Source organism: Myxocyprinus asiaticus, chromosome 30, assembly GCF_019703515.2.
Source record: "Myxocyprinus asiaticus isolate MX2 ecotype Aquarium Trade chromosome 30, UBuf_Myxa_2, whole genome shotgun sequence".
NCBI lineage: Eukaryota > Metazoa > Chordata > Actinopteri > Cypriniformes > Catostomidae > Myxocyprinus > Myxocyprinus asiaticus.
The window spans coordinates 15,927,559-15,945,529 of NC_059373.1; positions in this window are offsets into that span (position 1 = coordinate 15,927,559).

Consider the following 17,971-nt stretch of genomic DNA (forward strand, 5'->3'; position numbering starts at 1 on the left):
ATCCTGACAATGCCACCAGCCATACTGCTCATTCTGTGCATGATTTCCTGCAAGACAAGAATGTCAGTGTTCTGCCATGGCCAGCGAAGAGCCCGGATCTCAAAACCATTGAGCACGTCTAGGACCTGTTGGATTGGAGGGTGAGGGCTAGAGCCATTCCCTCCAGAAATGTCTGGGAACTTGCAAGTGCCTTGGTGAAAGAGTGGGGTAACATCTCACAGCAAGAACTGGCAAATCTGGTGCAGTCTATGAGGAGGAGATGCACTGCAGTACTTAATGCAGCTGGTGGCCTCACCAGATACTGACTGTTACTTTTGATTTTGACCCCCCCCCCTTTGTTCAGGAACACATTATTCCAATTCTATTAGTCACATGTCTGTGTAACTTGTTCAGTTTATGTTTTAGTTGTTGATTCTTTTTATGTTCATACACATATTTTCACATGTTAAGTTTGCTGAAAATAAAAGCAGTTGAAAGTGAGAGGACATTTCTTTTGTTTATAGTTTATATTCCTTAAAGGGATAGTTCACCCAAAAATGAAAATTCTCTAATCATTTACTTACCCTGATGCCTTCCCAGATGTGTATGACTTTCTTTCCTCTGCAGAACACAAATTAAGATTTTAAGAAGAATAATTCAGCTCTGTTGTTCCATGCAATGCAAGTGAATGGTGGCCAGGCCTTTAAAGCTCCAATTTGTATTTGGCTACGAAATACATATTCCTGGTAACAATTTTTTTTTTAAATGCATATTCCTAGTAAATCTTTGAAATGTTTAAGTCCGAAGCATGCTTTGAAATGTCAACATCTCTGAGAGGTTGAATGTTTCAGTTATAAGATTCCCTTAAGCTTCATTATTAATCAAAATTACATAAAATCAGTCCGTGAGTTCAAATAATTATAAAGTCTAGATTTAAAGTTCTAAAAGTCCTCCAAAATGGGAGGCAATGTCAATCATTCATTTAATCTAACTTTTTTGCCCAGTCACAGTGCCACTATGCTGTATCTGAGCTAATTTACATTTTTACATTTATATTTTATTAATTTAGCAGACGCTTTCATCCAAAGCGACTTACAAATAAGGAGAACAGAAGCGAATCATCCTAGGGAGACAGTAGTAACACAAGTGCTGTAATACAAGTTTCAAAACTGTTTAGAGAAGTACACCTAGCAAGGAGGACAAGATTATTTTCTTTTTTTTAAATAAAATAAATAAATAAGAAGACAGTGCACTAAAGATTTTGGGTCTTTACATACTTTTTGAAGTATATTAGAGAACCAGCTGCTTAGGTGGAGTTTGGCAAGTCATTCCACCAGCGAGGAACAGTTGAAGTGAAAGTCCTGGACAGCAGAGGTGGGTAGAGTAGCCAAAAACTGTACTCAAGTAAAAGTACAATTACTTTAAAAAAAAAAAAAATTACTCAAGTAGAAGTAAAAGCACTAACATAAATAATTACTTGAGTAAGAGTAAGAAAGTATCCAATTAAAAGGGTACTCAAGTAGCAACTCGTTACTTTCACAAATGACATAATGGATGTTAACTCCCATATATTCCATTACATGATACACATTTAACATGTATTACAGAATTATTATTATTATACTATTATATAGAACTATCCCTTTAAAGGCTCTTGTCAGATCTGGATGAATTTGTCAATACGAAGAGAGGTTTGGAAACATTTCTAGTATTTATTACGGTGAAAACGTTAAAATGTCCCACAAGGACATTATATATAATGCAGAAATATACACCAAAGCAAGATCATTCTTTATTAATACCTACTTTTGCTATTTCATAGCTTTTAAAATCCTGCGTGAATTCTTATTTCAGTGTAGTTACAGTTTTCAGTGTCGAAAGAATTTAGATCATTAGTTCTGTACAGCAGTACCACCGCTCTCTAAATGCAGAGTATGCAGCCTAGTGCGTAGGGCACCAACCCCGGTCGTGGAACACTCGCTGTGTCTGAAACCGCCCCCTATCCACTATATAGTGCACTATTTCGAGTGTCCACCACTTTGTAGGAGTGTCTGAATTCTGAGTGAGCCACTCGTTCCCTACTTTTGCTCACTCATTCTTACCCACAATGCACTCTAATTTCGAGTGTACATTTGATGTGCACTCGACGACGGTTAATTGCCCACAATACACCACAGGCAAGACGTACAAGCTGGGAGTTTACTGCTTCCTTCACTCCTGCAATGTTTTATTTCATGCTGAATGTATTAAATTACATTTTGACAAAATGACATTACTTGATTAAAATAACATAACATATAGAGAGGCAAAACATACAGATACATTTTAAAATGTACTCTTTATTTGATAAAATGTGTTTACTCTTTATATTAACATACAGTATATATTAAATATATGACAAACAGAATGAAGATTTATTGTATTAATATATTATTTAATAAGAATAACAAGTAAGGCCCAAGTATTTTAAAAGTGCATATGTGACGTTGTTTCTGCGACAGCCCCAGAACTCCGACACTCGGTGTATACGTCAGCGTCCGAATTCACTCACTCATTTCGTTCACTCACTGCCATTCACTATATAGGAAATAGTGAATGAGTGAATGCTTTTGGACACAGCCACTCTCTTCACCATACGATCGCCTCGTGCCCGCACCTCTCACGCGTGTGCTTCGTGCCCTTCACTGTGCACGTGCAGAAATGCTGTCTGTTCGCACTCCAGTCGTCAATCATGCGAACGGCAGAGCAAAAGGCATTTACACTTATCTTGGATGTTTACATGGATTTATACAGTTAATCTGCCCGAAGTAGCTGCAGTAGTTTACAGTAAATGCGTAAATACTGCTCATGACATGCGGGACGCAGCACGCTGATATATTGCTGCACTGATTTAAAAATGTACACTTAAAAACTAATGTCATAAGAGCCCAGTCACATTATTACCCTGAAAATGACCATCACATTACACAAAAAAGCCCGTGTTAGCATTGGAGCCAAAACTTACCTCAGCGTGCTGCCTTAAATTGAAGCTGAGATTTTAATCTTGAAATATCAGCTTGTCTTGGTGTTAAATGAAGGCATTGCATGACGAAACTATTCTTTTTTTCACTGTGCAGAGCAAAGAAAGTGTTTCACTTTGAAGAGTTTGATGCTGCAGTATTGATGACTTGAGTGACAGTCTGTGACAGCGTGCCCAGCTGTGTGAACATCCGCTGTCGTAAAAGTCCCATTCAGTAATCTCTCAATAAGTTACACATTAACTAAAATTAAACCCAGTAATGTAATGACCCCATTGTAAAGAAGTAAAAGTAAAAAAAAATCATTTGAAATTTATTTGAGTGAGAGTAAAAAGTACCCACTTTTAAACCTATTCTAAAAGTAATTATTTTTTTTTCTTCAGAAAGTTACTCAAGTAAATGTAACAGAGTAAATGTAGCGTGTTACTACTGGACAGTCATTTTTTGCTTCTTTGAGATGGCACTATGAGGCGCCGTTCACCCACCAAACGCAAACTACTGGAGGGCACGTAGACCTGAAGTAGTGAGTGTAGATTGTGGTGTGCAGAGCCGGTGGTTGTTCTGTAAGCAAGCATCAATGCCTTGAACTTAATGCGAGCAGCTTGTGGCAGCCAGTGCAGTTTGATGAATAGAGGCATGACATGCACTCTTTTGGGCTTGTTGAAGACCAATCGTGCAGCTACATTCTGGATTAATTGCAGAGGTTTGACTGTACATGCAGGAAGGCCTGCCAGAAGACCATTGCAGTAGTCCAGCTTGGATAGCACAAGTGCCTGGACAAGGAGTTGTGTGGCATGCTCAGATAGGAAGGGCCTAATTTTCCTGATGTTGTACAGAGTAAATCTGCACGATCGGGCAGTCCTTGCGATGTGGTCCATGAAGTTTAGCTGATCGTCAAACACAACCCCAAGATTTCTGGCTGTCTTGGATGGTGTGATTGTTGACGAGTCTTGTTGAATGGTGAAATTGCGCTGAACTGCTGGGCTTGATGGATTAACATTTAATTTATAGATTAACATTTCTATAATCAAATAGATGAAATCTGACAGACATCAAATATGCAGTTAATTCAAAAACATGTACACTGGTGGCCAAAAGTTTGGAATAATGTACAGATTTTGCTCTTATGGAAAGAAATTGGTACTTTTATTCACCAAAGTGCCATTCAACTGATCAATATGTATAGTCAGGACATTAATAAAGTGAAAAATTACTATTACAATTTGAAAAAAATGTTCAGAACTTCTTAAACTACAGTTGTGCTCAAAGGTTTGCATACCCTTGGAGAATTGGTAATATATGTACCATTTTTAAAGAAAACATGAGTGAGCAGGCAAAACACATTTCTTTTATTTCTTATGGGATTCATATTCAACTGTAGGTTATAACAGAATGGCACAATCATAAAACAAAACATGGCAACAAAGAAAAAAAATTAAATGACCCCTGTTCAAAAGTCTGCATACCCTTAGTTCTTAATACTGTGTATTGCCCCATTTAGCATCAATGACAGCATGCAGCCTTTTGTAATAGTTGTCTATGAGACCCCAAATTCTTGCAGGTGGTATAGCTGCCCATTCGTCTAGGCAAAATGCCTCCAGGTCATGCAAAGTCTTTGGTCGTCTTGCATGAACCGCACGTTTGAGATCTCCCCAGAGTGGCTCAATGATATTAAGGTCAGGAGACTGTGATGGCCACTCCAGAACCTTCACCTTTTTCTGCTGTAACCACTGGAGGGTCAACTTGGCTTTGTGCTTAGGGTCATTGTCATGTTGGAAAGTCAAAGGGCGTCCCATGCGCAGCTTTCGTGCAGAAGAATGCAAATTGTCTGCCAGTATTTTCTGATAACATGCTGCATTCATCTTGCCATCAATTTTCACAAGATTCCCCGTGCCTTTAGAGCTCACACACCCCCAAAACATCAGTGAGCCACCACCATGCTTCACAGTGGGGATGGTATTATTTTCACTATAGGCCTTGTTGACCCCTCTCCAAACATAGCGCTTATGGTTTTGACCATAAAGCTCTATTTTGGTCTCATCACTCCAAATTACAGTGTGCCAGAAGCTGTGAGGCATGTCAAGGTGTTGTCGGGCATATTGTAACCAGGCTTTTTTGTGGCATTGGCGCAGTAAAGGCTTCTTTCTGGCAACTCGACCATGCAGCTCATTTTTGTTCAAGTATCGTCATATTGTGCTCCTTGAAACAACCACACCGTCTTTTTCCAGAGCAGCCTGTATTTCTCCTGAGATTACCTGTGGGTTTTTCTTTGTATCCCGAACAATTCTTCTGGCAGTTGTGGCTGAAATCTTTCTTGGTCTACCTGACCTTGGCTTGGTATCAAGAGATCCCTGAATTTTCCACTTCTTAATAAGTGATTGAACAGTACTGACTGGCATTTTCAAGGATTTGGATATCTTTTTACATCCTTTTCCATCTTTATAAAGTTCCATTACCTTGTTACGCAGGTCTTTTAACAGTTCTTTTCTGCTCCCCATGGCTCAGTATCTAGCCTGCTCAGTGCATTCACGTGAGAGCTAACAAACTCATTGACTATTTATACACAGACACTAATTGCAATTTAAAAAGCCACAGGTGTGGGAAATTAACCTTTAATTGCCATTTAAACCAGTGTGTGTCACCTTGTGTGTCTGTAACAAGGCCAAACATTCAAGGGTATGTAAACTTTTGATCAGGGCCATTTGGGTGATTTCTGTTATCATTATGATTTAAAAAGGAGCCAAACAACTATGTGATAATAAATGGCTTCATATGATCCCTATCCTTAAATAAAAGACAATTTCTGCCAGGGTATGCAAACTTTTGAGCACAACTGTACTTCAAAGAGTTCTCATCATAAAATCCTCCACGAGCAGCAATGACAGCTTTGCAGATCCTTGGAATTCTAGCTATCAGCTGTCCAGATACTCAGGTGACATTTCACCCCACAATTCCTGTAGCACTTGCCATAGATGTGGCTGTCTTGTCGGGCACTTCTCACACACCTTACAGTCTAGCTGATCCCACAAAAGCTCAATGGGGTTAAGATCCATAACACTCTTTTCCAATTATCTGTTGTTCAGTGTCTGTGTTTCTTTGCCCACTCTAACATTTTCTTTTTGTTTTTCTGTTTCAAAAGTGGCTTTTTCTTTGCAATTCTTCCCAAAAGGCCTGCGCCCCTGAGTCTTCTCTGTACTGTTGTACATGAAACTGGTGTTGAGCGGGTAGAATTTAATGAAGCTGTCAGCAGAGAACATGTGAGGCGTCTATTTCTCAAACTTCAGACTTTGATGTACTTATCCTCTTGTTTAGTTGTACATCTGGCCTTTCACATCTCTTTCTGTCCTTGTTTGTGCCAGTTGTCCTTTGTCTTTGAAGACTGTAGTGTACACCTTTGTATGAAATCTTCAGTTTTTTGGCAATTTCAAGCATTGCATAGCCTTCATTCCTCAAAACAATGATTGACTGATGAGTTTCTACAGAAAGCTGTTTATTTTTTGCCATTTTTGACCTAATATTGACCTTAAGACATGCCAGTCTATTGCACACTGTGGCAACTCAAAAACAAACACAAAGACAATGTTAAGCTTCATTTAACAAACCAAATAGCTTTCAACTGTGTTTGATATAATGGCAAGTGATTTTCTAGTACCAAATTAGCAATTTAGCATGATTACTCAAGGATAAGGTGTTAGAGTGATGACTGCTGGAAATGGGGCCTGTCTAGATTTGATCAAAATTGACTTTTTTTCAAATAGTGATGGTGCTGTTTTTTACATCAGTAATGTCCTTACTATACTTTGTGATCAGTTGAATGCCACTTTGATGAATTAAAGTACCAATTTCCATCCGAAACAGCAAAATCTGTACATTATTCCAAACTTTTGGCTGCCAGTGTACATTCATTAGCTAGATATTTAGAAACAATGTAATGAATGACTTTCTTATGCCAGGAAAGGAATGGAATGTAATAACCCGATATGATTTATGTAACTGAACAATAATCTCATCTATCGAACCATCTCTCTGATCATATGAACTGGTGCTGTTCTCAAAACTGCCCTTGTCTCTGTTCAATGAGAAATGGTAATCTTGGCTCTCATCCCCAGTACAATTCTTTCTTAATTATTAAGGTTTCAACTCAAAGTATTGGCAGGTTAAAATGAAGTGAAAGAGAAAAAGAGTGAAAGTAAAGAGTCTGTAATATGCAACCCAGCAGTGTGCACCATGAAATATGTGAAGTACAGTGTGCATTGCCTTTATCGATTCAAAAGTCCACATTGGAAATTTGCGATTCAAAATTCTAATTTAAACCTGAACATTATTATATAAAATTCATGGAAAAAACTCTGCATTTCTAGGTCACTAAACAAATAAACACATTTGTAAAATTGACCATGTTAACTCTAGTATGAAAGCTCAGATTTGCTTGCTTCCATTGAAACACTATGGAACATTCTCAAATCATGTTGGGATCACATGGCTCATCAGGTTTTGCACAAAAACCTGATGGAGTCCATGCCAGCTCGAGTGCATGCTGCCATAAAAGCCAAATGCTAAGGAATTCTGAAACTCATGAACATTTTTCAGTTCAACTCTTAACTAAAGTTTTTATGCTGATTTGTAAAGAAAAAAATTTCACAAGTGAACTCAGACTTTTGAACCCCATATTTTATCAAATCTAAGTTAAGATCATGAATTGAGTCATTACCTGTGTTTATGACAAACAGAGTGCAAGGAAAGTCTATAGAGCTCACATCATCCTACAAGCAACACTGGACAAGCTGGATTATAATTTGAGCACCATCACACAATACAATATCATACAATAGCACTGAGTAGCTAACAGCACACCACAACCACATGGAGGCAAGCACTGATTCATTCACCTGCACATTGAAGAGAGCACAGATAACAAAAGAGCTGCATTTAACATGTAGCTACTAAAAGAACATCTCTCTCTCTCTCTCTGACACATGTCAGCAGTAATTAATAGTTACCCAGTGTGGAAATGCTCACGTCATCTTGTTATCTCTATAGACTGGAGAATTCTCTAGGCCCTGCCAAATGCCTAACCTGGGCCTCAGTTGGCGTTATCAGAGAGGCAGAATAAGCCCTGAGCTTGTGACACATTCACACAGCAGCAGAATACTGTTGTCTGTCCTGTTTGGAGTTCAAAATACAGTTCTGTTCATTCACAGTTCAGATATGACAGACATTGACAACCGCATTCTATAAATGAAGCGACTCCCTTAAAGGGACAGTTCACCCCAAAACAATTCTGTCATCAATTACTCACCCTCATGTTGTTGCAGACCCAAATGACTTTCTTTCTTCCGTGGAACACAAAATAGATGTTAGACTGAATGACAGCCTCAGTCACCATTCACTTTCATTGCATCTTTTTTCCATACAATGAAACTGAATGGTGACTGAAACTGTTATTCTGCCTAAAATCTCCTTGGGTTTTCAACAAAAGAAAAAAAGTCATGAGGGTTTGCCATTGTTTTTGCAATTCCAAAAATTACACACTTTACACACAGCTTTATAATTGGACTTTTGCACCTTTTAGTCCATGTCTATTCACTTTAAATATGTATGCTAATGTATTTCTAAAAGAAAAGAAAAAAATGTCCTTTAGCACATTTACGCATTTTAAATTCACAAACTTTCTCTTTTGGAAAATACTGATGTTTTTGATTGTGAGTCATCCAAAACATTGTTGACTAACGTTGCACTACACACATTTTTGTCCAATCAAATCCTCTCTAAAATGAGAATGTTCCTCCCCTTGCAAACAACCAGCAAGTTACAAATCATTGTTAATGACTGTGACGTACCTAAAGCCTATTGTCTATTTTAAAAAATAGGAATGAGCCTTTGAAATGTCCCGCCCCAGCTTCCTATTTCAATAGGAAATATGTCAACAAAAGAAAGAAAACTTCTCGTCAAGCCATTTCATGGTGTCTTTAAGGTCAAATGATAAGGTAAAAATGGGTAAAACAAAAAAAAAGTGACCCATTTACTTTATCTTTGTCAAACTTAAATGTAGGCTAACACATAAACCCAGAAGCTTACGCTGGGTTCACACATCCTCCGTGAGCGGGGTGTGAGCGGGCGGTCGCTTTGGACGTTCACAGTGGCCGTGTCTCTTCTGCGAGAAACAGCAGCGCCTCTGCGCAGAAAATAAAGTTATCTATGGGGTCCTATGCCAATTTTTTTCTTTAATAAGGTCATAATAAGCTGAGGTTATTGCTGCTTCAAGGAAAACAGCGGGCAGTCATGTGCACTTCATCTTTATCAGCACACTTGGATGTGATTGGTTAATGTTGTGTACACCTATATACACAGAATGGCAAAAGGTCTGGCAGTTTATTAATTCTTTCCTTTATTAAGTTATTTTATCAGGTTTACTTGCATGCAGACATATAAACTGTAGTGTACTATAGGTTCGGTTTGAATAATTTTGATTTGCTTTTGTGTCTTTTCAATAATCTCCTGATTATTTTAGTGTTGTACTGCACCCAGAGCCACTGAGCTCAGCGTGAGCCGCGGCGGTAAAAATAGGCTCAACGCCGAAACTATCCGCTCACTGCCACATCTGGAACACTTCTGGGACACGACACCTCGCGACTCACGCTTGCAGAGGGAATGGTGTAATCTGGTCAATATGTGTGCCAAAATGAAAACGCGCCACTCACTCCTCGCTCACGGAGGATGTGTGAACCCGCCGTTATGTTTGTGGTTAGTAGTCTGCCATTATATATAAGCAGCACAACTGTACTGAACAAATATTCCAGGTGTGATGCAGAACTCCCTACAGTTACTTGGCACTCTTATCTATTTCTGAATATCTATTCTCAGCTTCTTAATGCAGTGCAATGCTTCACCCAGACACATGGTAGAGGGGGTGACTGTCCAAAATGTCCAAAAATATGTCCAAAATGTCCAAAAATATCAGATTTTGTTTTCAAACTCCATGCTCAGTCTTGAGGGTCTAAAGGGGTCCACTCTGTTTAATGGTTTTTGTCAACATAACCAACAAAATGGCTACCTACATGTTGTTGTTGTTGTTGTTGTTGTTGTTGTTGTTGTTGTTTTAAACTTTTTTTTTTTTCTTTTTATTTACATTTAAAAAAACAACAGAACTTAATAGAACAAACGTTTGGTCACCTATGAATCCATACATAAGGTTTTTTAATGGAAATATATGTCAGATCATACAATAATGGGTCAGTAAACATCTCATGACGTCGTAAACACAATCCATTTTTCCCAGTATCACAAATATTTATCCACCCGTAGATTTAGTGAAAAAGTCATTCTCTCTAAGCTTTGAACATTGGTCACAATATCCATCCAGTCAGTCTTTGTTGGAGGCTCGGTCTGTAGCCATTTTCGTGTTACAGCTTTCTTGCTGGCTGCTAATAATATCTTTAATAGATATTTGTGAGCTGCAAAGTTTCCCAAATAGATTGTGGAGAAAGAGCAGTCAATTCCATCACCAAAAAGCTATGTATTACTTGTATTACCTCCTGCCAGTTTGACCGAATGGCTGGGCAGCTCCAAAATATATGAAAATGATCTGCCAACTGTTCCCCACATTTCCTCCAACATAGACCCCTTCCCGTCTTGTCCGTCTGAACAGGTTTTAACTTAGGGTTTACAAAATATCTGATCAAATTCTGCCAACAGAATTCTCTCCAAAGGCCCGAGCTGGTAGAAGTAGACTGTACAGAACACATATTCAACCAGTCTTCCTCCAATATGGCTTGACCAGATTCTTTCTCCCATTTTAATCTAACCTTATTTGTTGAATGTTTCTTAATGGATTGAATAGTTGAGTATAATTTTAAGACAAGTTTCCTATTGTCCTTGTTTTTATACATGTCAATAAATATGTTGATTAAATTGGTATCACATTTCCCCATAGATCTTATCTCATTATTTAAACAAGTCCTGGTTTGTAAAAAAAAAATTTTTTTTAAACCATATATATCTGAAATTTTCTGAAAGCTATCTAATTCTCCCTTTGATGAAATTGAACAAAAAGAGGTGATGCCAATTCTATACACCTACATGATGGTTAAACCGCATGACTTGATTTGGTGGGCAAAAGCATTCATATTTTAAAACAACTGTTTCACTTCTTATTTTTTAAGAAGTAATAATAAAAGGTTATTCTGCACTACTTATGCCAACATTTCTTTTTTCAAGATCTGCAGCTTTTTTTTTTAACACCACATAACATTTTTTAGTTTAAGCCGCTGAAAAAAATATCAAAATGACTTTCAATTCAGAAATTGAAAATCTGCTCATCATAGAAGAGGTGTATTATTCAAGTAATTGTTTTGTGTAAATTGCATTTTTAATGTATTTTTGAATAATTTAATAGATCTGGACCAAAAAATTAGCATCACCTCACTGACCCAAATACAATTTCAATGGAAATCACTGTAAAACCTAATTGTATCCTGATGGTTCTAAACCTTTATGACTTTCTTTCTTCCATGGAACACCAGAGGAGAAATGTTGAAGAATGTTGACGCTGCTCTTTTTTCCACACAATAAAAATGAATGGTGACTGAAAGCTGTCAGTCCCCAACATTCTGCCTAAAGCCTTCTTTTGTGTTCTACAGAAGAAAGAAAGTCATATGGCTTTGAAACAATATGACTAAATGATGACAATTTTCTTTTTTTCTTTTTTATAAGTGGGGAGATAAATATATAAATTTTACAATGGTCATTACAACCCTGGTCAAAACTATCAAACTAATATATATATATATATATATATATATATATATATATATATATATATATATATATATAAAAGTACTGTGCAAAAGTTTTAGGCACTTGGGGAAAATGTTGCATAGTGAGGATGTCTTCAAAAATAATGCCATAAATTGTTTTCATTGATCAATTAACATCATACAAAGTCCAGTAAACATAAATAAAAGCTAAATCAATATTTGGTGTGACCACATTTGCCTTCAAAACAGCACCAATTCTCCTACTTACACCTGGACACAGTTTTTCTTGGTTGTTGGCAGATAGGATGTTCCAAGCTTCTTGGAGGATTCACCACATTCATCTATTTCGTCTTAATTGCTTCTGTCTCTTCATGTAATTTCAGACTGACTCAATATTCAGTGGGGAGCTCTGTGGGGACCATGCCATCTGTTGCAGGGATCCCTGTTCTTCTATTCTATTCTATTTGAAAAAGTAATGTTTGGGAGTCTAACATTTATATTTCCTATTGACACACTAAAGCTGACAATATAAATAACCATCTTAAGACAAATGTTTTTGCAAAGCATCTTATGTGCATAAGACTTTTGCACAGTACTGTGTGTGTATATATATATATATATACAGGTGCATCTCAATAAATTAGAATGTCGTGGAAAAGTTCATTTATTTCAGTAATTCAACTCAAATTGTGAAACTCGTGTATTAAATAAATTCAGTGCACACAGACTGAAGTAGTTTAAGTCTTTGGTTCTTTTAATTGTGATGATTTTGGCTCACATTTAACAAAAACCCACCAATTCACTATCTCAAAAAATTAGAATACATCATAAGACCAATAAAAAAAACATTTTTAGTGAATTGTTGGCCTTCTGGAAAGTATGTTCATTTACTGTATATGTACTCAATACTTGGTAGGGGCTCCTTTTGCTTTAATTATTGCCTCAATTCGGCGTGGCATGGAGGTGATCAGTTTGTGGCACTGCTGAGGTGGTATGGAAGCCCAGGTTTCTTTGACAGTGGCCTTCAGCTCATCTGCATTTTTTGGTCTCTTGTTTCTCATTTTCCTCTTGACAATACCCCATAGATTCTCTATGGGGTTCAGGTCTGGTGAGTTTGCTGGCCAGTCAATCACACCAACACCATGGTCATTTAACCAACTTTTGGTGCTTTTGGCAGTGTGGGCAGGTGCCAAATCCTGCTGGAAAATGAAATCAGCATCTTTAAAAAGCTGGTCAGCAGAAGGAAGCATGAAGTGCTCCAAAATTTCTTGGTAAACGGGTGCAGTGACTTTGGTTTTAAAAAACACAATGGACCAACACCAGCAGATGACATTGCACCCCAAATCATCACAGACTGTGGAAACTTAACACTGGACTTCAAGCAACTTGGGCTATGAGCTTCTCCACCCTTCCTCCAGACTCTAGGACCTTGGTTTCCAAATGAAATACAAAACTTGCTCTCATCTGAAAAGAGGACTTTGGAACACTGGGCAACAGTCCAGTTCTTCTTCTCCTTAGCCCAGGTAAGACGCCTCTGACGTTGTCCGTGGTTCAGGAGTGGCTTAACAAGAGGAATACGACAACTGTAGCCAAATTCCTTGACATGTCTGTGTGTGGTGGCTCTTGATGCTTTGACCCCAGCCTCAGTCCATTCCTTGTGAAGTTCACCCAAATTCTTGAATCGATTTTGCTTGACAATCGTAAGGCTGCGGTTCTCTCGGTTGGTTGTGCATCTTTTTCTTCCACACTTTTTCCTTCCACTCAACTTTCTGTTAACATGCTTGGATACAGCACTCTGTGAACAGCCAGCTTCTTTGACAATGAATGTTTGTGGCTTACCCTCCTTGTGAAGGGTGTCAATGATTGTCTTCTGGACAACTGTCAGATCAGCAGTCTTCCCCATGATTGTGTAGCCTAGTGAACCAAACTGAGAGACCATTTTGAAGGCTCAGGAAACCTTTGCAGGTGTTTTGAGTTGATTAGCTGATTGGCATGTCACCATATTCTAATTTTTTGAGATAGTGAATTGGTGGGTTTTTGTTAAATGTGAGCCAAAATCATCACAATTAAAAGAACCAAAGACTTAAACTACTTCAGTCTGTGTGCATTGAATTTATTTAATACACGAGTTTCACAATTTGAGTTGAATTACTGAAATAAATGAACTTTTCCACGACATTCTAATTTATTGAGATGCACCTGTATATATATAAGTTTGATAGTATATATATATAAACTATTACTATTAATAACAATAATTATTATTATTAATAATAATAATAATAATAATAACAATAAATAGTTATAAAAAATGAAAAGACCATTTTAAAATCTAGAAACATATATAGGCTAGGTGGACTATGACTGTGCCAACCCTTACTTATTTTAACATCAACTTTACCATAAATTTCAAACTGTAACACTTAAAATGCAAGGTTACAAGACAGCATCTTAAACTTTAGTGTGTGAGTCTGTCTCACACAGCTAAAGTAAAAAAATAAATAAATAAATAGCCGTGTTTGTAGCCTATTTCGCGAGCAGCACACGCCTGGACGCACTGATATGACAACTGACAGATCCAGCGAAAAGATAGCGCACACTACCCTCTGACACAACACACCACAGAAAACACAAAATGGTGCTAGTTTGCTGGTAACCTTTGTTGTCAGTGGTGTTATACATTTATGCCAGCACAGCGAATGCGTGTTTTCACAGACAAAAAAACATGCACGTTTCAATGAGTACCCCCACCCACACACCCACACACACACACACACACACACACACACACACACACACACACCTCTGACATGGGATCCTGGTCTTTTTCTCACGCTTTCTTTAGAAAAAGCAAGATGTGGACCGGCTATGCAGGTGTCCCAGCTCTCCCAGCTGTCATTCAACTGAGCATCCGGTCAGCACGCTTCCGGGACTTCCATATTTGGCAAAGATGAATCAGAGAACGATTTGGTGAAGCAAGCCAGCTTGATTTAGAAGCTTTCTAAGAAGTCTTGATAAATTTATACTGAAAACAGCAAAAACAGAAATATCTGTCATTGAATGCATTTCAAAAGGCCTTTTATATTACAGCTAAGCTTTCAATTTAAAAGTACTTTATATTATATGTAATAAAACAGTAACAAACTACAATAAAAATGGAATCAAAATGTATCTCTAACAAAAAAGTATTGTAGTAGCACCATGGTAAAGTGATGGTGTCAGATGTAAATGCAATGGTACTTGATATGTGCTGTACCATGATGCTGAATTATTACTATATTTTTATGTACCATGGTATTTACATTTACATTTAAGATACTTAAGAGAACAACATGGGACTAATGTAGAACATGTCCAAAAACATGGTCTTACCATAGTACCATGTCTAAAAAAAGTAATACCATGGTACTTTTTGATATAGACTGTACTATGGTCCGTGGTACTGAATGATAAATGTACAATGCTATTTACATGGTACTTCAAGGGACCTCAAAGAACATTATGGCCAAAATATCAAGGTATTACCATGGTAACATGTCAAAAACTTGGTAATACCATGGTATTTTTTGGTACTTTTGTTAGTTTCCCACCCCATTCACCCAGCACACTTCCTCTTCAAACTGTTGCCTGTCTTCAATACATTACATCACCTGCACATAACTGTATATCTGTATATAAAATATTCTAACAACAGTATTGTGCTATTGTATATTTCACTTTTTTTTATCTGTTATATCGTATTATATATATATATATATATATATATATATATATATATATATATATATATATATATATATATTTTTTTTTTTTTATTTATTTTTTTTTTTATGTCACTATATGTATATATGTTTAAATGTATATGTATGTATATATGTATGTATGTACATACGTTGCATTCTCTTGCACTGGAAGCTTCTGTCACCAAGCTCATTCTGATTCTGATTCTTTTGAACAAAGCATTTTCATAACTTTTCCAGTCCTACATGATGATTACTGGAAATTGGTACTTTAATTCACCAAAGTGGCATTCAACTGATCATAAAGTATAGTCAGGACATTACTAATGTAAAAAAACAGCATCATCACTATTTGAAAAAAGTCATTTTTGATCAAATCTAGACAGGCCCCATTTCTTGCAGTCATCACTCCAACACATTATCCGTGAGTAATCATGCTAAATTGCTAATCTGATACTAGAAAATCACTTGCCATTATATCAAACACAGTTGAAAGCTATTTAGTTCGTTAAATGAAGTTTAACATTGTCTTTGTGTTTGTTTTTGAGTTGCACAGTGTGCAATAGACTGGCATGTCTTAAGCTCAATATTAGGTCAAAACTTGCACACAAAAAAAAAGACAGCTTTCTTTAGAAACTTGTCAGTCAATCATTGTTTAGAGGAATGAAGGCTATACAATGCTTGAAATTACCAAAAAAAAAAAAAAAAAAAAACCTTCATACAAAGGTGTACACTACAGTCTTCAAAGACAAAGGACAACTGGCTCTAACAAGGACAGAAAGAGATGTAGAACGCCCAGATATACAACTGAACAAGAGGATAAGTACATCAGAGCCTCTAGTTTGAGAAATAGACGCCTCACATGTCCTCAGCTGACAGCTTCATTGAATTCTACCCACTCAACACCAGTTTCATGAACAACAGTACAGAGAAGACTCAGGGGTGCAGGCCTTATGGGAAGAATTGCAAAGAAAAAGCAACTTTTGAAACAGAAAAACAAAAAGAAATGGTTAGAGTGGGCAAAGAAGCATATTGGACAACAGATAATTGGAAAAGAGTGTTATGGATCTTAACTCAATTAAGCTTTTGTGGGATCAGCTAGACTGTAAAGTGCGTGAGAAGTGCCTGACAAAACAGCCACATCTATGGCAAGTGCTACAGGAAGCGTGGGGTGAAATGTCATCTGAGTATCTGGACAAACTGACAGCTAGTATGCCAAGGATCTGCAAAGCTGTCATTGCTGCATGTGGAGGATTTTTTGATGAGAACTCTTTGAAGTAGTTTAAGAAGTTCTGAATTTTTTTTTCAAATCGTAATAGTAATTTTTCACGTTATTAATGTCCTGACTATGTATTATGATCAGCTGAATGCCACTTTGGTGAATAAAAGTTCCAATTTCTTTCCATAAGAGCAAAATCTGTACATTATTCCAAACTTTTTGTTGCCTGTGTGTGTGTATATATATATATATATATATATATATATATATATATATATATATATATATATATATACATATACACTGTAGAGAGAGAGAGAGAGAGAGAGAGAGAGAGAGAGAGAGAGTGAGAGTGAGATAGCACTCAAAGAGCAATTTCTGGACCATTTTTGAGCAAAGCATAACTGCACAAATGTATATTGAAAATTAATATTGATAGAAATTTCCATTAATTTTTCAGGCCTGGGAACCCTGGACATTACAACAACTATCAGTTTTCTTAAGTTTCATTAACTCATGAGTGGCTAATTATCTATACTCCACATTTAGTTTGACTTTCATGCACTTTTGACACCACATAACAGATTAGATTATCCAGTAATGCGCCTGTCAATTGTTATCAGTCGTCAATGTCTCCTGATTCTTCATAAATTTCCAGTGGTATTTTCTTCCCATTATCATGCCTGACATTAGACAGTCATCTCTAGTGATGTGTGATAGAAAGTTTCCACCACTGCTGTGTCATAGTGGTACCGAGATACGAGCCTGCGTCAGGTTACACGTCGGGCAGAGATAGATCTTACCCAAGAACAGCCACGTGCACAGACTCGGCCCTTTGGCATTTTTTATTAAGTAGCAAAGCTTTGAATAATTCATGGAGCCCCTACAGATCTCCAATATGTGAAACAGTGTTGAAAGGTACACAGGTGCTGGTTTGGTTTGGTTTTAAGTACAGATAAAATGTGGGTGCTGTGAGGGTTATATTTCAATGTAGGATTGATTTACAGGGGATTTGAGCCTGCATCAGTATTTAGGGCTGGTTTATAGTCATTACCCAAAGTGCTATCTTCTGAACACTAGAAGATGGGTACAGCTAGGTCAACATGGTGGATGTCAGATCAATGACAGTGATTTGGCAAACACATTGCTCAATCTATCCCATTTCCAGAATTATCAGGACATAAGGTTGGCAAACACAAACAGTCTATATAACATCACCTGATTATATTGAATTAGATTTAATAAGGCTGCATGAGTTTA